The sequence below is a fragment of the Rhamphochromis longiceps genome, linkage group LG20 (genome assembly GCF_057381845.1).
Source record: "Rhamphochromis longiceps isolate RC_006_pf linkage group LG20, R_longiceps_female_GT1.1, whole genome shotgun sequence".
Lineage (NCBI taxonomy): Eukaryota > Metazoa > Chordata > Actinopteri > Cichliformes > Cichlidae > Rhamphochromis > Rhamphochromis longiceps.
Genome location: NC_140576.1, coordinates 20512114 through 20539117, shown reverse-complemented (window position 1 = coordinate 20539117; position 27004 = coordinate 20512114). Strand labels below are relative to the sequence as shown.

General features: G+C 44.6%; 1 protein-coding gene and 1 long non-coding RNA gene across 4 annotated transcripts in view; one reads left to right on the top strand and one right to left on the bottom strand.

Annotated features, from left to right (window-relative positions):
- Nucleotides 1–27004, top strand: part of LOC146645201 (paired box protein Pax-7-like) — a 145066-nt gene that overhangs the window by 86172 nt on the left and 31890 nt on the right. The window lies entirely within an intron of this gene.
- On the bottom strand, nt 14752–16085 carry LOC146645202 (uncharacterized). Its single transcript, XR_014909159.1, has 3 exons — nt 15778–16085; nt 15492–15578; nt 14752–14790 (listed from the first exon to the last, which is right to left on the bottom strand). It is a non-coding gene; the product is annotated as an uncharacterized LOC146645202 (long non-coding RNA).

The window sequence follows — 27004 nt, the reverse complement described above, 5'->3', positions numbered from 1 at the left end:
AGAGGGTAATGGGGTCTTTGTATAGCCTTGTTGAGGGGTCTGGGGTCCAGACATACTCTGAGTCTGCCTGTCTTGGGTTTTTCCACGACAACAAGTGCATTCACCCAGTCCGTAGGACCTGTGACCTTGCATATTATTTGATTCATTTCCATGCTGTCGAGCTTGTCTTTGAGTCGGGCTCGCAGAGCGATGGGAATCCAACGAGGTGAGTTGACTGTGGGTGCGACGTCTGGGTTTACATGGAAACTGCATTCACCAGGAAATTCTCCTATCCCTTTAAATATGTCAGCATACTTGTCTAGTATTGCCTGCGAACTGTTAGCTGTCTTGTCTCTTTCCTCCGTCACTGCCATCACGATCCTGACCAGGTTTAGGTCACGGCAAGCTTTCATTGCTAATACAGGTGGGGCGCTTGTGTTAACAACATGGAATTCGAACGTGCGGGTTTTGTCTTTGCATTTTAGCTGACATTTCCCTACCACGCTGAGTGTCCCCCGTAATCTGTGAGCTTGTGTGAGACAGGCTTCAGTGTCACATGTGGGAAGAGTGTCTGGAACATGTTGGCTGGAATTGTGTTCGCTTGTGCCCCAGTGTCAACTTTAAACCTCACTGCCTGTGGGGGGAAACCAAGTTGCATGTCTGCATATGCTTGCTCATCATTTCTTCCTTCATTTTCTATGGTGATGCTATCAATGTAGAAACAGTCTTGCTCCTCATCTGTGTCCTCATTTGTCACTTATATGTTCGCTCTCACAGTGTGTACTGATTTGGGGTGGGTATTTGTCTGCAAAGGGAGTTTTGACCTGCATGTTCTTGCGAAATGGTTCATTTTCTTGCATTTTGCACATTGTTTTCCTTTTGCTGGGAAGATGTCTTTATTACTGTGTTGTCCGGCACAATAACTGCACGTTTTTAGTGTGTCATTAGCGTGTTCTTTTGATTTTCTTGTCTGTGCGGTTTCCTGCCAATGGCGTGCACAGTTTCCTGGCCCCTGGAGTGGCCCATAGATTTTAGCTGTTGCTTTGCTAGCTTGTGTGATAATGCTATATCTATAGCTTTCTCTAGCGTGAGCTCTGCGCCTTGGCTGAGTAGCTTTTCTCAGACGTGTGGCGAGTTAGTGGCAAATACGATGCAATCCCTGACCATTTCATCTGTATTTGGGTACCCACAGTCTTTAGCAAGCAGTTTCAGTTCTGTAATAAACTATTCAAATGCCTCATTTTCACCCTGCATCTTTTCATGGAACTTATATCTGGTGTAGATTAGGTTAGCTTTCGGTGTGATGTAATCACGGGCGACCGTGGCTCAGGGGGGTTGGGAAGCATATCTGTAACCAGAAGGTCGCCAGTTTGATCCCCGGGCTCTCTGTCCTGGTCGTTGTGTCCTTGGGCAAGACACTTTACCCTACCACCAACTGGTGTTGGCCAGAGGGGCCGATGGCGTGATATATTATTATTATTATTATTAATCAGTGTACTTATCGTAGTACGTTTGAAGCTTTTGGGAGTTGTCTGCGGTAAGGGTCCATGTGTTGTAGACATCCCCTTTCTCTTTTTTTTTTGGGTTCTTCAGTCGTCAGAATGGTTGTCTGAAGACCAACAAGGATACCCAATGGATTTACTTTGCCAAATGGATCATCACGGCCTTGCCGTATTTGTCCATTTGATCAACCTTTGTTGTTATTATTTATTTTATTTTATTTTCAGTTGTTACAGACGGGACCGACATGACTGAGGGTGTCACGGGTTACTTAGAGGATCCACTCGCAGGACTCCTGGGTAGCGTTCAAACAGAGATTGTTTATTACAGATTTTCACCAAGTGTATGTACAGACAGTGCGAGGTTAGTGCTATTTACAAGATGTGAGGGGCAGGGGTCCAGGGCTCCAGAGAAAACGGGGAAATCACACACGCGCTCAGAACAGCCTCTCTCTACTCCGCTAGCGACCTGTCACTCCTTCCACACTCCACACGGGGAAACACGGGGACGGGTCCGGGGAATCTAGGAACAAGACTGACAAGAGCCTTCACAACAATCCAGCGTTGAACAGCTGATCTCCTCCTTCTAATATACCAGCTGGTCTGATGAGGCCCAGGTGTGCACGATCCGGGAAGGCGTGGACTGAGGGCGTGAACCCGCCATGAGTTCCGCCCCGGCAAAACAGGGGAGAGGGAGAGAGAGAGGAAAAAGAGAAGAGAAGGGGGGCTAGGAGTGGAGAGATGCTGATCAGCGCCTTGCCGATCCCGCAGGTCGTGACAGAGGGATAGGGAAGGGAGAAAAAAAGATGAAAGAAAAGAAAAACAGAAGGGAAGAGGGACAGTGAGAAAGGGCACTTAAAAAGAGAAAGAAGAGAAAAAAAATCTCCTGGATCACCTGTTGAGAGAAAAACTTAGCTAGATTAACGTGATGGTGTTGTGTTTAGTATGTTGCTCTCTTTTTTTGTGTGCTTGTTTTCTCTTCTTTGTTTGCACATTTGCACGTGCACTTTGTTGTCTGCTGTCTGATAACAAAAAAAAAGTCTTCCTTAGATAGTTAGATAGTTTTTTCTTTGTTAATTTATGTTGTAATTTATGTTAGGTCAGTCTGTCTTGTCTCTGCTAGCCAGCTAACTAGGCCTCTTAGTTAGCTAGTTTAGTGTTTTCTGTTAATTTATGTTGTAAATTTATGTTGCATGTACCACCTTGGTTCCTGGAGGAACGTTGTTTCGCCTCACTGTGTACTGTTAAACTGTATATGGTTGAAGTGACAATAAAGCCAACTTGACTTGACTTGACTTGACTAAGTGTAAACAGCAGTAAATACTAAATATTGAATGTTGTTGTGTAGCAAGCAGGACCGACAGCGCACAATGTGCTTGGAAATAGCAGCCACTAAAGGTGTAGTTTATGTCTATGAACAGTGAACACCCGTGTGCACACCTGTGTGGATCACTGCGCTTGTATTCAAAAGGTTTCCCCATATAATGGTCTGCTAGAGGATGTAGAGAGCCATAGCCCTGTCTCCCAGGGCATGAAGCAGGCATGGAGGAGATCCAGGCTGCAGACATCTAGAGGCCCCATAGTGCGAGAACCCAAGGAGGACCACCGGAGGGGCATCAGTGCCACCCTCCTGGGAAGAGCTGAGTAGAGCCCCAGATGAGGGGTCACCCAGTAGCCACGGAGCAGAAGCCAGAGGGGGCTGCAGTGGCGTGCCCGCCGGCTCTGCCGGCAGCCAACTGTGCCAGAGTGAACCGAGCCGCAGGCTTAGAGGCCGGAGGCCCGAGGGCCCCCTTTGCCCTGGAGGAGGCCTGACCGGGCAACAGGCACCAGGCCCCGCCAAGTAGTCACCGGGAGTGAGCTGGTACATAGCTGAGCGCCCAGCCCCGGACACCAAGAACCACCAACGCACCGACCCCGAGGGCATCAGTTACCGGCAGGGAGTGTGGTGAGGGGAGATAGGCCTTTGGAGGGCCTGGGAGTTCCCAGAGAGGTGGAGTGTAAGACCCGACCTGACATATAAACACAGACAAACAGGCACACACAGACACAAACATGCATTACCACCCTCATGCACACATATACAAATACTCAGCACTCACCCAACGTAGTGATACACATACATGGACACTGTACACACAATCACACTCCTCAAACAAACTCTATACCCCAGGTCCAGGTACCCTCGCCCCTGGAGGGGGAAACGGCACCTAGACCCAGGAGATGTTACCCTTTTCCCCGGGGTGGAGGCAAGCAGATGGCCCCAGGCTCCGCAGCAGCAGATCCCAATCGGACGACCAACACCTCCTCCCTGCCCCCCCGCCCCGATGGCCACCAGAGAACAGGGGTGTGTGAAGACCCCAAACCTCCCTCCTCTCGCTCATGTGTAGTGTTGCTGCGTGCTGTTCTAAGGTGCATTTAAAACGTGGGAGAGCATGGTGTTGCTGCCAGAGAGCAGCAGGTGTTAGCACGGCCCCTCCCGAGAACCCTCAATGTCTAGATGAATTTAAAATTGAGAGGTGGGCACCAGTGCCCGAGGTGGGGTTGAATACACAGACCGTCCACTGGACGCCGTTAATGTGCCCACCCTCAAGGCCCTATATGTATGTGTTATGAGAGTGTGAGTAATGTGGATGTCTAAGTTGTGGAATAAAATTGAGGCACAGGTGGCCAGAAGGGGACAGAGGGAGGGATGCCTCCCCTGTTCCCTGGTGACACACCCGCACCCCAAGGCCCTACTTGTGTGGGTGTGTTGGAGCGGGAAGTGGGAGGCAGCCGGGGATGGGGAGGAAAAGAAGGGATGAGCAAGATGACCCTCCCTGGGGCCAGCTCCCCCGCTGACCCCAGTAGGAACCCCCATCCTTCGGCACCCACCAAGGCAAGGGAGCCCAGGCCCATCCAGATCGGGGGCCTACGGCAGCAGGACCCCCCAGCCCCACAGGACCCGGGGCAGCCCACCCGACCCCACCGCAGAGGAAACTGTACCCACCCTAACATTCAATCATCTCCCAGACTGCACAAGACAGTAGACACCCAGGTTAAGTTTATTCTCCACCTCTCCTATGACTCTCCCCCACCTGCAGAGTGGACTCCTGCAAGGATGGAACAAACTCCCTGTCAGTTGAAGAGCCCCCTAGTTGGGCCGATGCGCCAGAGGCCCCCTGCACCAGGGCTGAGCCTCCGTGCACCCACCCGCCACAACCTCGGCGACACACCAACAAGGACCTAAGCCCCCAAGGCCCAGCCAGAGCCCTAGCACAGAGGCAAAGCACCCCCGAACCCCAAGCCCCCACGCATGGGCATCCACTCAGGGGCAGCCAGGCTACCAGGCCAGTAACCTACGTCCGCCAGCACAGACCCTCCCCCAGCCCTGCTGCACGCAGCCACAAGGAGAACACCCTCTAAGAGCAACTAACCAGGTTATGACCACAACCCCTGGGTTAAGCCCTCCAGGGATAACGTCCCTAGGGATTCTCCAGACGCCCTAAGCCTGTCCCTACCTCCACATCATCCACAATGGCGAAGGCGGGATCAAACCACGACCCCCCACCCCTGCTAGGTGATGGAGCCAATCAAAGGAGCCCAGAGGGATTGATCTAATGTGGTGGCAGAGGTTGTCTCAAGACTAATGTGATCTATTAGATGGTTTCTATATTGGCTAAAATTAAGATTATTTTTATTTTTCCAGGTCATAAGGACCGTTTTCTTGGCTATGCATAGGGCAGTAAAAACCATGTGGACTGTATTTCGTTTCTGTAGTGACATCATCCAATTTGCCCAACAATCACACTAAAGGGGAGCATGGAATTTTACATTTCAGACACTTTGATAAGTCTTCACATATCCCGCACCAAAACTTCTGCACTGGTGGACAGAACCAAAGAGCGTGGATGTAATTGTCTGGTGTATTGCTTTGACAGTGTGAGCAGTTGTTGGAAGATGTAAAGCCCATCTGGAACATCTGATGACCTGTATAGTGCACGCTATGTAGTATTTTGTATTGTATTAATTGCCACCCGTCGTTTCTCACCGACCCATAGAAGAAGGTAGCTGCATTTGTCTGCCTCCTCCTTCCCTGAAAGAGGACCAGTGAACATTAACTCGGCGTGCTGCTTGAAGCGCCGCCATGCCTCGGGCAGGTTGCTAGAGTCCCAATCCATGCACGGTGTGGGAACGCCATAAGCCTCCATGTCTGCGCTGTCCGACGGTGAGGGATTGCTTAGAAAACCGCTACTCTGACACCATGTATTATCTTTGTCTTTATACCAAGCTTCTTATTAAATGCACGCACACACCAGTCTCTGCTCCGATCCCACTTCATTTTCTTTTTCCATTTTTCCCGGTGCTTCTTGCTCGCCGGTAAAATACATACTCTGCAGTAACACAGTGCCATCTAGTGGCTGATGCAAACATAGGTCACATGTTACAGTATGGACAGTATCACAAAGCATCTTACAGCTGTAATCAGCATCAGGAAAATAAGGGTCTGATACAAAGGTTTCTGAGGTAATTTGTTTGGTTGTGAAATTGGTATGCTGTTCTCATACGTTATGTTTGACATAAGACTAGGTAAAGGTTTAAAACTTTACTGGAAGGAATGCCTTAATTATTAATGCCAGCTTTTCCTGTGTTTGTGATGTCGTGGGAATGTCTGTCGTGTAAAAAATTATGAGAAAAGTCACATCCAGTGCCACCAGAACTGAAAAACACGAGGAACATTTCAGGTCACATCTGACTTGTTGTTTAATCAGGTGCTGTCTGTGTTCCATTGATGAGCCCTTGTTAGAGGATTGTGTTTTTTCATCTCTCTCTCTCTCTTTGTTCCAACATAGGTTAAAGCGGTAGAGCATGTCTTGCTCAACATCAATGTAGTACTCTTTTTAACCACTTTGGGGTATGATTGGTGTTCTGAAATTCTCTTGCAATGACTAGCATGAAACCAAGTGACTTGATCTTTAACGTTAGCTGCTGTCTGGGATGTTAGTAGTAACTGAAATAGTCCCTTACACTGTCTTGATGCATGCTCAATCATCCAGGTAAGAAGATCCCCAAAAGTTGATTCTGATCATCTGGATGTAAGGTTTTCAGTGGAAGAAACATTTCGTCACTCATCCAAGTGACTTCTGCAGTCTCAGCTGACTGCAGGTTTCCCCAACCTTATAAATAGCACATTTGCATAATGACTGACACTAGCACCACTGACTAACAATGGGCCATGAGGTCAGTTTCATGGTCATTAATATGCATATTGTCATGACCATTGATCAGTGACCATTGATCAGTGACCATTGATCAGTGACCACTGATCAGTGACCACTGATCAGTGACCACCAATCAATGGCCATGAGTACCACTTCATTCGACCATGGCCTGCAATGACTTTGCCAAATTCTTCACTGAAAAAATCCAAAAAATTAGACAAGCAATTGGTACATCAACAGCAGATCCAGGATATGTACTGTGTCCACCAAAAAACTGTTTAAACACCATGAAACAGTTTCAACCTATTAACAGCAAAGACCTGGAGGACATCTTAGGTAAACTGAACTCCTCCTCCTGCTGTTTAGATGTCCTGCCAACAAGTTTTTTCAAAAAGGTCTCAAAGACTTTAGAGTCAGACCTGTTACAGATCGTCAACTTTTCTTTATTATCAGGTGTGTTTCCAGAATCACTAAAAACTGCTGTAATCAAACCTATACTGAAAAAGGACAATCTTGACAAGACACAAATGAACAACTACAGGCCGATCTCAAATCTCCCGTTTTTAAGTAAGATCATTGAAAAAGCAGTTTCTCAACAGCTCAGTTACTTCTTAAAACAGAATAATTGCTACGATGCCTTCCAGTCAGGTTTTAGACAGAACCACAGCACTGAAACCGCTCTGACCAAAGTGTTTAATGACATATGTCTGAATACAGACAGTGGAAAAATGTCAGTCCTAGTTTTACTGGATCTCAGTGCAGCATTTGATACAGTTGACCACAACATATTACTCAAACGACTGGAGAACTGGACAGGTCTTTCAGGAACTGTACTAAACTGGTTCAAAACATACGTAGAAAACAGGAAATACTTTGTATCAATAGGTAACTTCACATCTGAGCAGACAAGTATCACATGTGGAGTTCCCCAAGGTTCCATCTTGGGACCCCTTCTGTTTAACATCTACATGCTCCCACTGGCACAGATTATAAACAACAACAAAATAAACTATCACAGCTATGCAGATGACACACAAATATATATCACAATGTCACCAGGAGACCGAGGCCCTGTACAGGCTCTTGGTAAATGCATTGAGGAAATCAATGACTGGTTGTGCCACAATTTTCTCCAGCTAAACAAAAACAAAACTGAGGTAATAGTCCTTGGCGCCAAAGAAAAACGATTACAGGTCACCAGAGAACTTCAATCTATACATCTAAAAACCACAAACCAGGCGAGAAATTTGGGTGTAGTGATGGATGCAGACCTAAACTTAGAAAAACACATTAAGACAATAACAAAGTCAGCTTACTATCACCTCAAGAATATATCAAGGATAAAAGATCTGATGTCTCAACAGGACCTGGAAAAACTAGTCCATGCATTCATCTTTAGTAGGCTTGATTACTGTAACAGCATCTTTACAGGTCTACCTAAAAAATCAGTCAGACAACTACAGCTCATTCAGAACTCTGCTGCTCGAGTCCTCACTAAGACCAAAAAAGTGGACCACATCAGTCCAGCTCTGAGGTTCTTACACTGGCTGCCTGTCCGTCAGAGGATAGACTTTAAAGTTCTGATGCTGGCCTATAAAGCTCTGAATGGTTTAGGACCAAAATACATCAATGACCTCCTGACCCAGTATGAACCATCCAGATCCCTCAGGTCATCTGGATCCGGTCTTTTATCAGTTCCCAGAGTCAGAACCAGACACGGAGAAGCTGCATTCAGCTTTTATGCTCCTTATATCTGGAACAAACTCCCAGAAAGCCTCAGATCAGCTGAAACACTCAGTTTATTTAAATCCAGGTTGAAGACTCACCTGTTCTCAGCTGCATTTGAATAAAGCACCAAATCCACACTTTAAGCTTAAATTTCAAAACTTACATTTAACTACTGATTTTATCTACTGTTCTGATTTTATCTGTTTTGATTTTATATACTGTTTTGTTTGTTTGTTTGTTTGTTTGTTTGTTAATTAGTTAGTTAGGTTATTTGCTTGTTTTAATCAATTTTAAATCATGCTTTTTATTTGTTCTTGTTTCTAATGTCTCTGTAAAGCACTTTGAATCACCTTGTTGTTGAATTGTGCTATACAAATAAACTTGCCTTGCCTTGCCTTGCCATTCACAGAGAGTTGGGGAATGGCTGCAATCACACCGATGTTGGACTCTGTAGTTTGTTTAGCTGTATGTCCTCCTTAAATTGCTGGCTACCTGAGTGGTCTTCAAAAAATGATGTGGGCTTTATAGGTACTTGGAAAACTTCCTGGAGGAAACTGGTCTTGTTAGGAGAGACGGCATCCATCCCACTTTGGATGGAGCAGCTCTCATTTATAGAAATCTGGCCAAATTTATTAAACCAAAACATGAGTATCCAGAGTTGGGACCAGGAAGCAGAGTTGTAGTCTTACATGTCTCTCTGCAGCTTCTCTTCTCCTGTTATCCCACCAAAACCTCATCCCCTTAGAGACTGTGTCAGCTCCCAAACAGATAAAAATCAAATTCAAAACCAGCAAAAAATTACTTAAACATAAAAAAAAATCATAAAAAAAGAACAATACAGTATCCACATCTGCACCAAAGAGTAAAACAGTGAAATGTGGATTATTAAACATTAGGTCTCTCTCTACCAAGTCTCTGTTGGTACATGACTTAATAATTGATCAATAAATCGATTTACTTTGCCTTATAGAAACCTGGTTACAGCAGGATGATTATATTAGCTTAAATGTATTAATACCCCCGAGGCATTCTAACTATCAGAATCCTCAAGGCACAGGCAGAGGGGTTGGCTTGGCAGCAATTTTTCACACCAACCTATTAATCAACCAAATACCCAGACAGACTTTTAATTCATTTGAAAGCCTGATGCTTAGCCTTGTCCACCCCAGCTGCAAAACTCAGAAACCAGTTATTTGTAATAATCTATCATCCACCTGGGCCTTACACAGAGTTTCTGTCAGATTTCTCAGACTTTTTATCTGATTTAGTGCTTAACTAAGATAAAATAATTATTGTGGGTGATTTTAACATCCATGAAGATGCTAAAAATGACAGCCTCAACATGGCATTTAATCTGTTACTAGACTCAATTGGCTTCTGTCAAAATGTAAAAGAACCCACCCACCACTTTAATCACACTCTAGATCTTGTTTTAACATATGGCATAGAAACTGAACATTTAACAGTGTTTCCTAGAGTATTTAAAAGTAGAATGGGGGGCAGAGCCTTCAGTTTTCAGGCCCCTCCCCTGTGGAACCATCTTCCAGTTTGGATTCAGGAGACAGACATTATCTTTACTTTTAAGATTACACTTAAAATTTTCCTTTTTGCTCAAGCATATAGTTAGGGCTGGATCAGGTGACCCTGAATCCTCCCTTAGTTATGCTGCAATAGGTGTGCAATAGGCTGCTGGGGGATTCCCATGATGCATTCAGTAATTATTCTTTAGTCACCTTTCTCACTCACTTTGTGTTAATAGACCTCTCTGCATTGAATCTTTTTTGTCATTAATATATGGCTCACTTCCACAGCATTTCTTTTATCCTGTCTTACTTCTCTCACCCCAACCGGTCACAACAGATGGCTGCCTCTCCCTGAGCCTGGTTCTGCTGGAGGTTTCTTCCTGTTAAAAGGGAGTTTTTCCTTCCCACTGTTGCCAAAGTGCTTGCTCATAGGGGATCATATTATTGTTGTTTTTTTCTCTGTATGTATTATTGTAGGGTCTGCCTTACAATATAAAGCACCCTGAGGAGACTGTTGTTGTGATTTGGTGCTATATAATTACAGTTGAATTGAACTGAATGTTTTGGGTCACTAGCATGCTGCAAGAACCCATCTTCAGTGTTCTCACTGAGGAAAGGAAGTGCTCATCCAGGTGCTCATCAGGTTTACACCTTTGCCATAATTGTGATGCGGAGCTTACTACTACTACAATTATGGCATTGTGTCATGGTCCTGGGTCTATTACCCAGCTATTTTGAAGTTCAGTTTAAATAATTACTCATTGTACCTAGTTCTCAGTTGCTTTAGTTTAGTTCTTCCTTCAGTTCTCTTATCCCACAGACATGAATAATATGTAGTACTGGTTTCTTGCATTTGTACAATTTCTCTAAAATTGAAACATCCTTTTTCACAGAGATGCTGAAAAATTGGTTTACTTATGTTTTACATTTTTTAACTGAAAGATTTAAAATGGGTTTTTTTTGTCCTGGGTTTTTAGATGTTTCCCTTCAAATTTCTATCAGTTAAAAGAAGATTTTCTATGGTCATTGTCTAATATGACATTTAGGGTATGGACATGACCATCCACCCCATTCTTCCTTTTTACAGACAGATTTAATAGCTTGCTTCTGGCATTTACAGTTCTGTGAAAAAGTGTTTGCCCCCTTCCAGTTATGTTTTTTGTATGTTTGTCATGCTTAAATGTTTCAGATCATCAAACAAATTTAAAAGTTAGTCAAAGATAACACAAATGAAAATAAATGTAGGCTTTTATTATTAGGGGGAAAAAACGTTATTGCCAATGCTTGGTTACAGTTTTTTTGCTGTAATAATTAACACCTTCATTTAGGAACTGCATTTGTGTGTGTGTGTGTGTGTGTGTGTGTGTGTGTGTGTGTGTGTGTGTGTGTGTGTGTGTGTGTGTGTGTGCGCGCGTGCGTGCGGGGGTGGGGGGTGTGGAGGGGTGGGGGGGGGGTGAATGTATGCTAATATTTGCAGTTTTTTAATGATTTGAAACATTAGATTGTGACAAACATGGAAAAATAAGGACTGAGGAGGGGGCATATACTTTTTCACACCACAACTTACTCTTCTGTTTCAGGAAGCTCCTGACAGATTAAAGTGCATAATGTCAAAAAAGCTGACATGACTGCCCGTGCGAATTTCTGTTTGTTCCTATGTGTTATCAGGCTTTATCTCAGAGGCAGAAAACTCTCAGTGTGACTGCTTAACAGGGATTTAAGGTATAAACCTACCTGACAGGAAAAAAACAGCTCCCTTTGCAGGGCCTTCTAAGCCCCTGTGAAACACACACACACAAATACATGCATTTGCTCCCCCGCATGCTGTCTAGGTGACTGGCATTTTGGCAGACAGACCTGCCCACCCAAAGGTGCTCTTCTTTCTCTCTCATTCATCATCACAGTAGTGACAGTTTCCTTTCTATGCCCACAAGCTACTTAACTGACATGCCTTACTTATCTTCTCCCCATAACTAAAACACACATATACAACCCACACACAACATGTCACATAACATCTATCATAAAAGAGAACCTATCACCAGCTGAACCAGGGAGGGGCAACATTTACCAGTCTGAGAGAAAATATGCTAAGCATTAATGTCAGCTTTCTAAAAACTACATTTATTCTAGTGACTGCTTGCCTCTCTGTGTTTGGGTATATAAACCAAATTGTTGACTTCTTTGTGTCTGTCTGTCAAATGTAGTGTCTTCTTATTAATCTGTATGATTGGATATATAATAATCTGTTCTGTGACAATAGATGTTAAAGAATTAGTGTGGTGACATTTTATATCCTGTTTTTCTGTCATAGTGACTGTGTCCTCATGACAAGTAATAAGGACACCATCTTATTTTGAGAGCTTCACTCAGAAACTATTAATAACTTCTCACATAACAACACTGTTGCACTGATGTTCTTTTATTACAATGAACATTAATTATTGACTTTCTAACTCACTGCTGGCACTCTTTTGGTGTTGTGTGTGTTGGTAGTGGTTGGTGGCCCACGATCATGGTCTGCTGCTGCTAACTGATCATTTTGCTCAATAGATAATAGATAACTCTTTATTGTCATTGCACAGTCATACATAGTACAATAGTACAATGAAATTGGAAAACTGTCCTACGTCGGCACTACATGTAACACAACACGATACGACACATCACAACGCAACACAAACAACACAACACAGTATAATAACTTAGTAATAAAAAATTAGAATAATGTGCAATAATTTGTATTGCACACTGTTATTATTGCACATTAATTATTATTGCACCTTGTTACAGATATAAATATTATTATTATTACTGTTTTTACCGTTGTTAACCCCCCCAAAAAAGTCCAGGTAGGTAGCCAGTCAGATCAGCTATTTGCATTGATCAGGGCTATTGCCTGTTGTAAAAGCTGTCCTTGAGTCTATTTGTTCAGGACCTCAGCAGCCTGAACCTCCTGCCAGATGGCAGCAGCTTAAACACCCCGTGTCCTGGGTGTGTACCGTCCCGTAGGATGCTGCGTGCCCTCTTGAGACAGCGAGTGCTGTACAGGTCCTTCAGGGAGGGAAGAGGATGTCTAATGATTTTTTTGGGCCATATTGATGACCCCTGGAGTGCCTTTCTCTGTGCTGTGGTGCAGCTGGAGAACCACACACCGATGTAATATGTCAGCACACTTTCAATGGAGCAGCGGTAGAAGACGGTCAGCAGCTCCTTCTTCAGGTCTGTTTTTCTGAGGATTCTCAGAAAGTGGAGAAGCTGTTGGGTCTTCTTTAAAACCGCATAGGTGTTACAGCTCCATTGGAGGTCTGTGTCTATGTGCACACCCAGAAACTTGAAACTGGAGACCCTTTCCACACACTCCCCGTTGATGCTGACAGGCTGCAGCTCAGACTTCCTCCTTCTGAAATCAACTACCAGTTCTTTTGCCTTGTTGGTATTGAGGTCCAGGTTGTTATCTACACACCAATCTGACAGCATCTGAACTTCAGCTCTGTACGCCGTCTCATCTCCCCCAGAGATGAGCCCCACCACGGTGGTATCATCTGCAAACTTGATGACTGCGTTGTCTGGGTGGAAACTAACACAGTCATGTGTGTACAGAGTGTACATTATAATCTTCATAGAAACCTATTGCATATTACAAAATATACATGAAAGCATATATTAAAGCATACATTAAAGCATATATTCTCCTTAAATAGCTAAAAATTATAGGTATAGTGTTTTTTTTTTTAATCAGGTTTGCTAGCTTAACTACTTGCAGTATTAGTAAGGGCTTCCAGCTGTTTGACCAATACTCTCCTTCTCTGTTTGCCAAATATTTAGTTATCACATCACATCAGAATCTGTGAGCTGTTGTGCCGTCGGAGCTGAAAACCAACAGCTCACAGATTCTGATCCTTCAGGTCCACGCTCTGTGTTTTTGTCTTTGTGCGGAATCTGTTTACCTGCTCTCATTTGCTTGTTTGTTGCTCATTTGCTCATTTGTTTTAGCTGTTTGGCGGTTGTTGAAATAGTTTTGTGATTCTGGTGTTTCTGGCAAAATGCATTTACAGTGGGGCAAAAAAGTATTTAGTCAGCCACCGATTGTGCAAGTTCCCCCACCTAAAATGATGACAGAGGTCAGTAATTTGCACCAGAGGTACACTTCAACCAGAGGCGGAGCCAGACATTTGAAACACCCGGGGCTTAGCCCAAAAGGATAGTATGCATGTGGGATTTTTTTTTTCCCTTGGGGGGGGGGGGGGGGGGGGGGGTAGAAATGACTGAAAGATTAATTGGCTCTGTTTTGAGTTTTGTTCAAAAAAGAATGACTTCATATAGGGAAAAATATATATCACATGTGCAGAACACCTTAAACTAGTTTTTTAATTAAGCAGCAAGGCAGAACAAAATCAGGGCTGTATCAAGACACGAGGACTAAACCCCAATTCAACCAGACTAAGAACTGATCCAGAATTAAAACAGGACTACAACAGTTCAAAATCAGGACTACTTGGGACTTAACCAAGACAGAACCAGAATCAGAACTAGATGATAGTAGCACTAAAAATCATCATAGACCTGCACTACATTTATTTTTTAATTTTACCAAAGTACAATATTTAGATTGAGAAAGGTTTATATAATTATTTAGCCTTGTTGTGCAAACAAGCCTGCATAACTTAATAAATATAGAATTTGAAAAATAACAAACCTAAAAAGAAACACTAGGTATGAGATACATGAGTACCTATGATACAGTGATACTTTTGGTAAACAACCATTTGACTAACATGTGTGTCTCACCTGCTCTTGTTCATCTCTGTTCTGTCCTCATTCTCCTCTCTCTCCCTCTCTGTTCCTCTCTCCCTCTTTGTGCTGACAATCATCAAATATACAGATATTTACAAACTCTTCAGATAAAAACACAAACACTTTTTTAATTGTAACATCAAATCAGACTAAATGTTTATTTTTTTAGATTGATAAATATAAAAAACATATTTGTTAACTTTAAGAGTAAAGAGAGAAATCGTCTGTATTTCTTAATTGCAAATGGCACCAAATTGTATTCAAAATTGAGCCACACTTATGGAGCTCCACAGTTCTTTTCCTGGTGTTTTGGTTGACATCTCTTGATTTTCCCATGTCACAGAAACAGGCTCTGTGTTTTGCCTTATATGCATCCACAGCTGTGCCACCTGTTTACTCACATGGACTCTACTAACCTATCAGAAGCTTCTTCAGCTCAGAATGGAATCGTCTGGAGTTTTCTTATTAATTAACAATAAACTTAGTGTACATGTACTCCTAAATTTGATGAAAGTGATAAAAAAACAGAAAGCTCTGTCTCTCTTTATTGTGACATTTAACTAATTCAAAAGATATTTCAATATTTATCTAAAACAAAAGTTTACTCTAAATTGATGTTGTACAGTAAAAATGTTTTATGTTTTCTCCCTAAAGTGTAAATATCTGGTTACAAATGTGAATATCCTGCTGTGTACTGAAATTCCTCTTGTTTTGCATACAAATATACTGAACAACATACAAAGCATAATATATAAAATAACATTTACCTGAGTTTTTCTTTGAAAGAACCCTCTAATGTCCATTCTTATATTTCAGTACATAACTGAAACCGATTTAGTCGGGGAGGGTAAGAACTGAAAATATGAAATAAACACACGTAAGCTAAGACTCTCTAAAAAATAGCATTTGTTCGGCTTTTCATTTCGCCATTTGTTGATTCACTTGAAGAGCAAGTAACGTAATATGGGTCAAGTGATCAGTTTGATATCAATCTTTCGTGATTCACCGTCATATTTACATTATTTGTACGGTACGAATGATTTGCTTTGGTACCTGGTCAAACTTAAGCTCTCCTTAGTATGGCTGGCTCCGTCTCTCCAACAGCGCACTGACAGGCAGCAGCTGCCCCGCCCCCTCGCTCAGTCGCTTAGTGCCTGAGCTTGGATCATACCAATATCAGGGGGGGATTCACGCACAGTCGTAAATTCCCACAGTGTGCACTATGTGCTTCGAATATTGTGTGTACTTTTTGTTTTATACAGTTGTCAGCCAGGCATCTAACTATGAAAAAATTGCACTCCAAAATACCCCGGGCTTCTGACAAAACAACCCGGGCTTAAGCCCAGTAAGCCACCCCCACGCTCCGCCCCTGACTTCAACTGTGAGAGACAGAATGTGAAAGAAAAATCCATGAATCCACATGGTAGGATTTGTAAAGAATTTATTCGTAAATTAGGGTGGAAAATAAGTATTTGGTCACCTCAAACATGGAAAATCTCTGGCTCTCACAGACCTGTAACGTCTTCTGTAAGAAGCTTTTCTGTCCCCCACTCGTTACCTGTATGAATGGCACCTGTTTGAACTCATCATCTGTATAAAAGACACCTGTCCACAGCCTCAAACAGTCACACTCCAAACTCCGCCATGGCCAAGACCAAAGAGCTTTCGAAGGACACCAGGAAAAGTATTGTAGACCTGCACCAGACTGGGAAGATTGAATCTACAATAGGCAAGCAGCTTGGTGTGAAAAAATCAACTGTGGGAGCAATCATCAGAAAATGGAAGACATACAAGACCACTGATAATCTCCCTCGATCTGGGGCTCCACGCAAGATCTCATCCCATGGGGTCAAAATGATCATGAGAACGGTGAGCAAAGATCCCAGAACCACACGGGGGGACCTGGTGAATGACCTGCAGAGAGCTGGGACCAAAGTAACAAAGGTCACCATCAGTAACACACTACAACGGCAGGGAATCAAATCCCGCAGTGCCAGAAGTGTTCCGCTGCTGAAGCCAGTGCATGTCCAGGCCCATCTGAAGTTTGCCAGAGAGCACATGGATGATACAGCAGAGGATTGGGAGAATGTCATGTGGTCAGATGAAACCAAAGTAGAACTTTTTGGTATAAACTCAACTCGTCGTGTTTGGAGGAAGAAGAATACTGAGTTGCATCCCAAGAACACCATACCTACTGTGAAGCATGGGGGTGGAAACATCATGCTATGGGGCTGTTTTTCTGCCAAGGGGACAGGACGACTGATCCGTGTTAAGGACAGAATGAATGGGGCCATGTATCGTGAGATTTTGAGCCAAAACCTCCTTCCATCAGTGAGAACTTTGAAGATGAAACGAGGCTGGGTCTTCCAACATGACAATGATCCAAAACACACCGCCCGGGCAACAAAGGAGTGGCTCCGTAAGAAGCATTTGAAAGTCCTGGAGTGGCCTAGCCAGTCTCCAGACCTCAACCCCATAGAAAATCTGTGGCGGGAGTTGAAAGTCCGTGTTGCTCGGCGACAGCCCCAAAACATCACTGCTCTCGAGAAGATCTGCATGGAGGAATGGGCCAAAATACCAGCTACTGTGTGTGCAAACCTGGTAAAGACCTATAGTAAACGTTTGACCTCTGTTATTGCCAACAAAGGTTATGTTACAAAGTATTGAGTTGTATTTTTGTTATTGACCAAATACTTATTTTCCATCCTGATTTACGAATAAATTCTCTACAAATCCTACCATGTGGATTCATGGATTTTTTTTTTCACATTCTGTCTCTCACAGTTGAAGTGTACCTCTGGTGCAAATTACTGACCTCTGTCATCATTTTAGGTGGGGGAACTTGCACAATCGGTGGCTGACTAAATACTTTTTTGCCCCACTGTATATTTAGAAGCCAATAACCCCAGGTTTCTTTTCAGCACTCCAGCTAGAGCTCTGTTGAGCATTGCATTCCTCTAGCACCCATCAGAACTAACTTCATTAACTTAGTTCATGAAGTCAGTACACTTGTCCGGTAGTCGGATGGGACCAGTCCCTTCTGGGGCTTCTTGGGGACTGTCCAGCCTTTGGTTAGCCATTTCGTGGTGTCTCTCATTGATAAGCAGCTGGTTCATTTGTACTGCCAGATGCTCATGGAATGCAGTCAGCTTCTTCAGCAGTAGAAGTGAACAATGTCGGGGCCTGGTGCTGTCCAACTCGTCATACTGGAGACCCTTTCTTCTGCCACTGTGATGGTTACTGGAACCTGTTCAGGGAGGTCACTGTGGTCTGCTCTTAGATCCAGTTGCCACTGAACATTGCCGTTGTGGGTTATAGTTGGTAAACCTCCCTCCGTGCTGCCTTGACCTTAGCCTCTAGTTTCTTTCTCCATGGAGGGTACTGCTCCTTGTGGCTATGGAACTTGTAGCCAAGCACACTGATCATTGTTGCTTTGGTGTAGATCAGCTGATTAGTCACGGTAATGGTCATGGTAGATATCACCCGTAGTGCTGCATTCACATCATCTAGTAGATCTTCTGAGGGTACTTCACGTAGTCTTGGTAACTGGCTATGGAGGATCCAAGTTTCAAGCTTCGCCACAATCCTATCTTCCAGGTCAGTTGTTCTCGCACTTAGTGATCCTTCTTCCATCGCACTTAGGGCTTGGTACCCAATCTTGGGTGGATGTGATGATATATAACCCCCCCCCGTTCTTCAGTCGTGAGAACAGTTCCTTCTTCCAAATGTTGGAACACTGGACAAAGTGCTTGCTCATAGGCAGTGTTGGGAAGGTTACTTTTAAAATGTATTCCACTACAGATTACAGAATACATGCCCCAAAATGTATTTTGTAACGTATTCAGTTTATTCTGAATACTTTGGATTACTTAATATATTATCATCAGTGTTGGGACTAACGCGTTATTAAGTAACACGTTACAGTGGTAACGAGCACGGTAACTAGTTATTATGCCAAAACCAGGAACGCGTTACTCGTTACTGGGATTTAGATAGGCTCGTTATTTGTTACTTCGTGTGGTGGCTATCGCGGAGTTTCCACAGATTCAATAACATTAGCAAGTGGTGGAGGCCAGCAGGTGGATGAGGGAAAGGGGAGGCAAGAGGAGAGACCCGAAGCGGCTGCCGGTCCGAGTGTCAGGTGAACTGAACTTCAGGTAAGAAGTTATGACCTGCAGTCTATCTGGGTCAGATACCAAGTTTAGTTGGAGTTTATTTTCGTTATGCTGACTTTTTCGTACCGCGTACTAGCTAGCATGACGGAGTTTCTATACAGCTGGGTGGGTGCTATGTTACTGATGTTGAACTTTATTTTGTTCATAAGTTTAATTATTAGAGTTGCCAACCATCCCCTAAAAAACGGAATTGTCTCATATTCAGAGAACATATTACTCGTTTTGTATTGAGGTGAAAAGAAACAGTTTGTCCCGTACTTCAGCTACAATGAAAATCAGAATCATCAGAATCAGAATACTTTATTGATCCCTGGGGGAAATTATTTTTTGTTACAGTGCTCCATTTTAAACCAACATTAAGACAAGACAGACAATACGCTAACTAAGAATAGTACAATATATACATATATATACATACATACATACATACATAAGTCACTTATAAATAAATATTTGGAAAAGAAACATGTGTAGCTGTAGCAGCAAACAGTGTGTTAAGTGGATGCGTTGTACAGGGAGATGGCCACAGGCAGGAATGATTTCCTGTGTCGTTCAGTGGTGCTTTTCGGTAATCTCAGTCTCTCACTGAACGAGCTCCTGTGGCTGACCAACATGTCATGGAGTGGGTGGGAGGTGTTATCCAACATTGTCTTTATCTTGGACAGCATCCGCCTCTCCGACACCACCTTGAGGGAGTCCAGCTCCATCCCCACAACATTGCTGGCCTTACGGATCAGTTTATTAAGTCTGTTGGCATCTGCGACAAAAAGACACAAAGCTGGAGTTATTCTGTGTCTTCGCTTCACAGCTGCCTCTTCTCCTCTCATTCTCTCCCCCTCCCTCTCCTGTTTCTACTTCAATCATTTAACTGATCAATGATCAGCTGATTGGCTTTTCTCTGTTGTTTGTTTATCACCCACTTTGCGCCAGAAAGAGGAAACCAGCGGAGGTCGCGCTAAACAACAGCAGCAAGTTTAAGCTTGATCAGCTGTTGTTAGAATTTATTTAATATTACTTTCTAGTATCAGCTGATGTTTGCTGGAGCCACAGCTGTGAAAGCTGCTCGTCATGATGTCGGTTTAAGATAAGAGATAAGATAAGATAAAACTTTATTAATCCCTCGGGTGGGTTCCTCTGGGAAATTCGGTTTCCAAAAAGCACAGCACCGACAGAAGTTACAGAGTTACAGAATATTATACACACACACACACACACACACACACACACACACACACACACACACACACACACACACACACACACACACACATATATAAATACAGAGACAAATATAAATAAAATATACGAAGGGGATAAATAGAATAAATAGGAATAAAAATAAAAATACAAGTGAATTGCACATTTCAAGTATTGAGGTCTATTGCACCATTGCCTATTAACAAAAGTATTGCACAAAAGGTATTGCACAGTGAAGTGAAGAGGCACTACAGCTTAGTTGTTCCCCCCTCCTTTGTCCACCTGTTTCCCCTCCCTCTCCCCTCCAGAGAGGAGTTAAACAGTTTGATGGCGTGTGGGACAAAGGAGTTTTTAAGTCTGTTAGTTCTTGTCTTGGGGAGAAGCAACCTGTCACTGAACAGACTCTTCTGGTTGTTAATGGCCGTGTGCAGAGGATGCCCAGCATTGTTCATAATGTCCAGCAGTTTTTTTTGTGTCCTTTTCTCTGCCACTCTCACCAGAGTGTCCAGCTTCATGCCGACCACAGAGCTAGCCTTCCTGATCAGTTTCTCCAGCATGGATGAGTCCTTCTTTGCTGTGCTGCTCCCCCAGCACACCACAGCATAGAAAAGTACTCCAGCAACTACTGACTGGTAAAACATCCTCAGGAGCTTCCCGCAGATGTTAAAAGACCTCAGCCTCCTGAGGAAGTACAGTCGGCTTTGGGCTTTTTTATACAGGTGCTCTGTGTTGCATGACCAGTCCAGTTTATTGTCCACCGAGGTACTTGTTGACCACCTCCACCTCCTCCCCCTCTATCTGAACCGGCAGTGGACCTTCTCTGGACCTCCCGAAGTCCACAACCAGTTCCTTAGTCTTTGAGGTGTTGAGTTGAAGGTGGTTTGTGTGACTCCATGCGACAAAGTTCCTCACCAGACTTCTGTACTCCTCTTCCTGATCATCCCAGATACACCCCATGATGGCTGTGTCATCTGCAAACTTCTGAATGTGGCATAATTCAGAGTTGTAGCAGAAGTCAGAGGTGTACAGGGTGAAGAGAAGAGGGGACAGCACAGTTCCCTGTGGTGCTCCTGTGCTGCTGACCACAGTGTCAGACGTGATGTCCTTCAGCCTGACGTACTGTGGTCTGTCGGTGAGGTAGTCGGAGATCCAAGCCACCAGGCAGGGGTCCACCTCCATCCTGTTCAGTTTTTCCTGAAGCATACAGGGCCGGATGGTATTAAAGGCACTGGAAAAGTCAAGAAAGAGGATCCTGACTGTGCCTTTTCCCCCATCCAGGCGTGAGTGGGCTCTATGCAGGAGGTACAGGATGGCATCCTCCACTCCGACATCCGCCTTGTATGCAAACTGTAGTGGGTCCTGGGCATGTTGTACCTGTGGTCGGAGGAGGTTGAGGAAGAGCCGCTCTAGAGTCTTCATAAGATGTGACGTCAGTGCCACCGGTCGGAAGTCATTCAGCTCATTGGGCCGGTTTTCTTTTGGGGACCGGGACGATGCAGGATGTCTTCCATAGGGCGGGCACTCTCCCCAGTCGCAGACTGAGATTGAAGACTCGTTGTAGCGGCTCCCCAAGTTCAGCAGCACACGCCTTTAGCATCCTAGGACACACCTTGTCTGGGCCTGCTGACTTTCTGGGGCGAAGCTTCCTCAGTTGTCTCCTGACCTGATCCACTGTGACACTGGGAGATGTTTGGGACGAGGGGGGGGGGAGAAGATGTCTTGCTGCTGAGAGAGGGATTGGAGGAGGGGGGTGTCTTAGTGTCAGGAAGGGGGGGAAGCGAGGGAGGTAGGAGAGTGGGGAGAGGACTCTGTAGTAAAGGTGAGGGTGAGGGTGGGGGGGTTGTGGGCTGGTCAAACCTGTTGAAGAAGTTGTTGAGTTCGTTTGCCTTCTCCACAGTCCCCCCCACTGTGCTTTTCTTGGTGTTGTGGCCTGTGATGGTTTTCACACCATTCCAGACCTCCCTCATATTGTTCCTCTCCAACTTCTGCTCCACCTTCCTCCTGTAGGTGTCCTTTGCTTCCCTCAGGCAGCGTTTCACCTCCTGCGGTGCTGCTTTCATCTCCTCCTTCACTTTGCTCCTGAAAGCCTTCTTCTTCATGTTGAGGACTTCCTGTGTTACCCACGGTTTGTTATTAGGATAACACCGTACCGTCTTAGCAGGGGCGACCGTGTCCACACAAAAGTTGAGGTAGTCTGTAAGACAGTGTGTTGCCCCCTCTATGTCCTCACCATGTGGGCTCAGAAGCACATCCCAGTCTGTGGTGTCATAGCAGTCTCTCAGAGCATCCTCCTTTTCTGGGGTCCATCTCCGGATGGAGCGCGTTGTGACAGGCTGCCTTTGGACGAGGGGTGTGTATTGTGGCTGTAGGTAAACCAGGTTGTGGTCTGACTTCCCTAGTGGGGGGAGGGGGGTGACTCTGTATGCATCTCTCACATTGGCATACAGTAGGTCAATTGTCCTGTTGCTCCTTGTGGGACAATTCACAAACTGGTGAAAAGCAGCCAGAGTAGAATCCAGTTTGGCATGATTAAAGTCTCCAAGTATAATAATGAAAGCCTCGGGGTTTTGTGTCTGAAGTCTTGCTGTGACTGTGTGTATTTTCTCACAGGCAGCTGCTGTGTCGGCCCTCGGAGGGATGTAAACACACGCACAGATCACATGACTGAACTCCTGAGGTAGATAATATGGCCGCAAGCTAACAGCTAGCAGCTCCTGGTCCGGACGGCATACCGAAACTTTAACGGAGACGTGTCCAGGGTTACAGTATCAGTTGTTAACGTAGACAATGAGTCCCCCACCTCTGCTTTTTCCGCTGGCCTACGTGTCCCTATCGGCTCTCACGGATGTGAAACCGCATAGGTCTACGTTAGCCTGCAGCGTTAGCTCGGTTAGCCACATCTCCGTGAAGATAAACAAGCTGCACTCACGGTATAGTCTGTGGTTGTTCAGAGCACACAGATCGTCCATTTTATTCTGTAGCGAGTTCACGTTGCCCATAATCACTGTCGGGATTGATGGTTTGAATCGCCTCTGGTGATCCGCTCTCCTCGCTCCAGCTTTGCAGCCTCTGTAGCTCCTCTTTATCTCAGCCGGGATGTTGTGTCGCATGCCGGTCTGTCCCTTTGTTCTTAGTGCCAGCAGCTCCGCTCTCGAATAGATGAAGGAGCTGGTTCCAGAAAGTTTTAAAAAGTGCATTATCCATCTTGTATCGCTATATCTAAGAGGTATAAGTAGAGTAACTAGAGGAAGCCGTCACTCCAGCGCCATCTTGAAACTTGGTTTGGTTATCTGGTGAGAGGGAAATATGAAGATGAAACCAGGAGATGTCCTTACTGAATCATTAGAGCTGAACAGGTGATGGAGAAACAGGTTTACCTTTTAGGTGACATGAATAAGTTGAAGGGAAGTTATGAACTGTTTCTGAGAGACAAATAACACCAGGATCCTTTTCTATGTAGCTGACAGCTGGTAACTGTGCAGGGGCGGGTCTAGCAAAGTGTTGCCAGGGGGCCAGGTGGGGCATTAACAGGGAAAGGGGGGGAACAAAGAAATACCTTTCTTTCTTATTCTCATTTAAAATGTCTAGCTTTAAAAAATAATTATCTGAATCTTATAACAAACAATTGATAAATTGATACATACCACCAAGACAGTATACATCACTGTCACAACAGTGTTTGTTTTCATTCAAAGGCTTTATGATTTTTCCTACAGGGAGTGCAGAATTATTAGGCAAATGAGTATTTTGTCCACATCATCCTCTTCATGCATGTTGTCTTACTCCAAGCTGTATAGGCTCGAAAGCCTACTACCAATTAAGCATATTAGGTGATGTGCATCTCTGTAATGAGAAGGGGTGTGGTCTAATGACATCAACACCCTATATCAGGTGTGTATAATTATTAGGCAACTTCCTTTCCTTTGGCAAAATGGGTCAAAAGAAGGACTTGACAGGCTCAGAAAAGTCAAAAATAGTGAGATATCTTGCAGAGGGATGCAGCAGTCTCAAAATTGCAAAGCTTCTGAAGCGTGATCATCGAACAATCAAGCGTTTCATTCAAAATAGTCAACAGGGTCGCAAGAAGCGTGTGGAAAAACCAAGGCGCAAAATAACTGCTCATGAACTGAGAAAAGTCAAGCGTGCAGCTGCCAAGATGCCACTTGCCACCAGTTTGGCCATATTTCAGAGCTGCAACATCACTGGAGTGCCCAAAAGCACAAGGTGTGCAATACTCAGAGACATGGCCAAGGTAAGAAAGGCTGAAAGACGACCACCACTGAACAAGACACACAAGCTGAAACGTCAAGACTGGGCCAAGAAATATCTCAAGACTGGTTTTTCTAAGGTTTTATGGACTGATGAAATGAGAGTGAGTCTTGATGGGCCAGATGGATGGATTGGTAAAGGGCAGAGAGCTCCAGTCCGACTCAGACGCCAGCAAGGTGGAGGTGGAGTACTGGTTTGGGCTGGTATCATCAAAGATGAGCTTGTGGGGCCTTTTCGGGTTGAGGATGGAGTCAAGCTCAACTCCCAGTCCTACTGCCAGTTTCTGGAAGACACCTTCTTCAAGCAGTGGTACAGGAAGAAGTCTGCATCCTTCAAGAAAAACATGATTTTCATGCAGGACAATGCTCCATCACACGCGTCCAAGTACTCCACAGCGTGGCTGGCAAGAAAGGGTATAAAAGAAGAAAAACTAATGACATGGCCTCCTTGTTCACCTGATCTGAACCCCATTGAGAACCTGCGGTCCATCATCAAATGTGAGATTTACAAGGAGGGAAAACAGTACACCTCTCTGAACAGTGTCTGGGAGGCTGTGGTTGCTGCTGCACGCAATGTTGATGGTGAACAGATCAAAACACTGACAGAATCCATGGATGGCAGGCTTTTGAGTGTCCTTGCAAAGAAAGGTGGCTATATTGGTCGCTGATTTGTTTTTCTTTTGTTTTTGAATGTCAGAAATGTATATTTGTGAATGTGGAGATGTTATATTGGTTTCACTAGTAAAAATAAATGATTGAAATGGGTATATATTTGTTTTTTGTTAAGTTGCCTAATAATTATGCTCAGTAATAGTCACCTGCACACACAGATATCCCCCTAAAATAGCTAAAACTAAAAACAAACTAAAAACTACTTCCAAAAACATTCAGCTTTGATATTAATGAGTTTTTTGGGTTCATTGAGAACATGGTTGTTGTTCAATAATAAAATTATTCCCCAAAAATACAACTTGCCTAATAATTCTGCACTCCCTTTATACTGGCGGGCATTTCTCTAGTCAAAATGCCCGGGACGATTTTTTGTCCCAGTCCAGCCCTGTATGCAGCTCATCTGCAGTCTGGTGTTACCTACATTTTCCTATTCAGAAGGCAGAATTTCTGAGTTCTGAGTACAATCAAAACCACCAGGACTGCAGTTTTTGTGTTGGATGTAAAAAGCAGGCTAGAATCATGGCGGCGGTCAGCAACGGTCCAGGCGTGGGATTTCTCTCGTGGAAATATGCACATTATCTTTTCCTTTCTATTGGTAGGTAGCACAGTGCACTTGTGGCAAGTAAGCAAGCTTTTTTATTTTTTTATTTTTTTTGCCTGTCCCGTTTGGCTCTTTTGCCATCAGAATTATTGTCTAAAGGCGAAGAAAGATGCCCAACGGATTTACTTTAACAAATTGACCATGCCAGCCTTGCCGTAATGGTCTATTTGATTCACCTTTTAGTGTTTATTTTATTTTATTTTTTTTATTTTCACTTGCTAGATACGGGACAGACTTGAATGAGGAAAAGAAAAGGGAGAAAGGAAGAGGGCGAAAAAATAGCGGAGAAGAGGGACGGGGATAAAGGGCAAAAAAACCCAAAAACCAACTAAATAAGCAGACAAAAAAAATACATATATCAATCACCTGGATCACCTGTTGAGAAAGAAAAAAGAAAACAAGCAGAAGAAAACGAGAGCAATACAATAAACAACATCACAATGATATATGGGAATATGACAGTAACCCTAAACCAAAAAGGGTGTAGTTTGTGTGTGTGAGCACCCGTGTGTACACCTGTGAGCATGAACGCGCTTGTTTTTAAAAGGTTCCTTCATGTAATGATCTGCTAGAGGGTGTGGGGAGCCACAGCCCCGTCCACCAGGGCATGAAGCAGGTATGGAGGAGATCAAAACTCCAGACATCCAGAGGCCCCCAGAACACAAGAGACCAAGGAAGACCAACAGAGGGGCAGCTGCGCCACCATCCCAGAAAGAACTGAGGAGAGTCCCAGATGAGGGGTCACTCAGCAGCCGCGGAGCAGAGGCCAGGGGGGTTTGCAGTGACGTGCCCGTGAGCTCCGCCGGCAGCCAGCTGCGCCAGAGTGACCGAGCCCCAGGCCGAGAGGCCGAGGGTACCCCACCCCCAAAGTGGCCCGAGCGAGCCCCAGGCTCCAGGTCCCGATAAGCAGCCACCAAGGAGTGAGCTGGTGTGTACCTGGGCGCCCACCCCCAGACACAAAGAACCACCAACGCACCGATGTCTGAGGGCGTCTGCCACTGGCAGGGGAAGTGGTGGGGGGAGATAGGCCTCCATACCTTAGAGGGCCTGAGATGTCCCCAGAGAGGACATATAGACACAGACATACAGGCACACACAGATACAAACATCCATTCCCACCCTCATGCTCTCATATGCAATTACTCAACACTCAACCAACGTGGAGACAGACATAGAGAGGCACTGTACACACAATCACACTCCCCAAGCGTACTCTAAGAACCGGGTCTAGGTACCCTTGCCCCTGGAGGGGGAAACTGCACCCAGACCCAGGTGGTGTTACCCTTTTCCCTGCAGTGGGGAGAAGCAGACCGCCCTGACTCCGCAGCAGTAGGGAGGCCCCACACTCCAGACCCCAGTCGGATGGC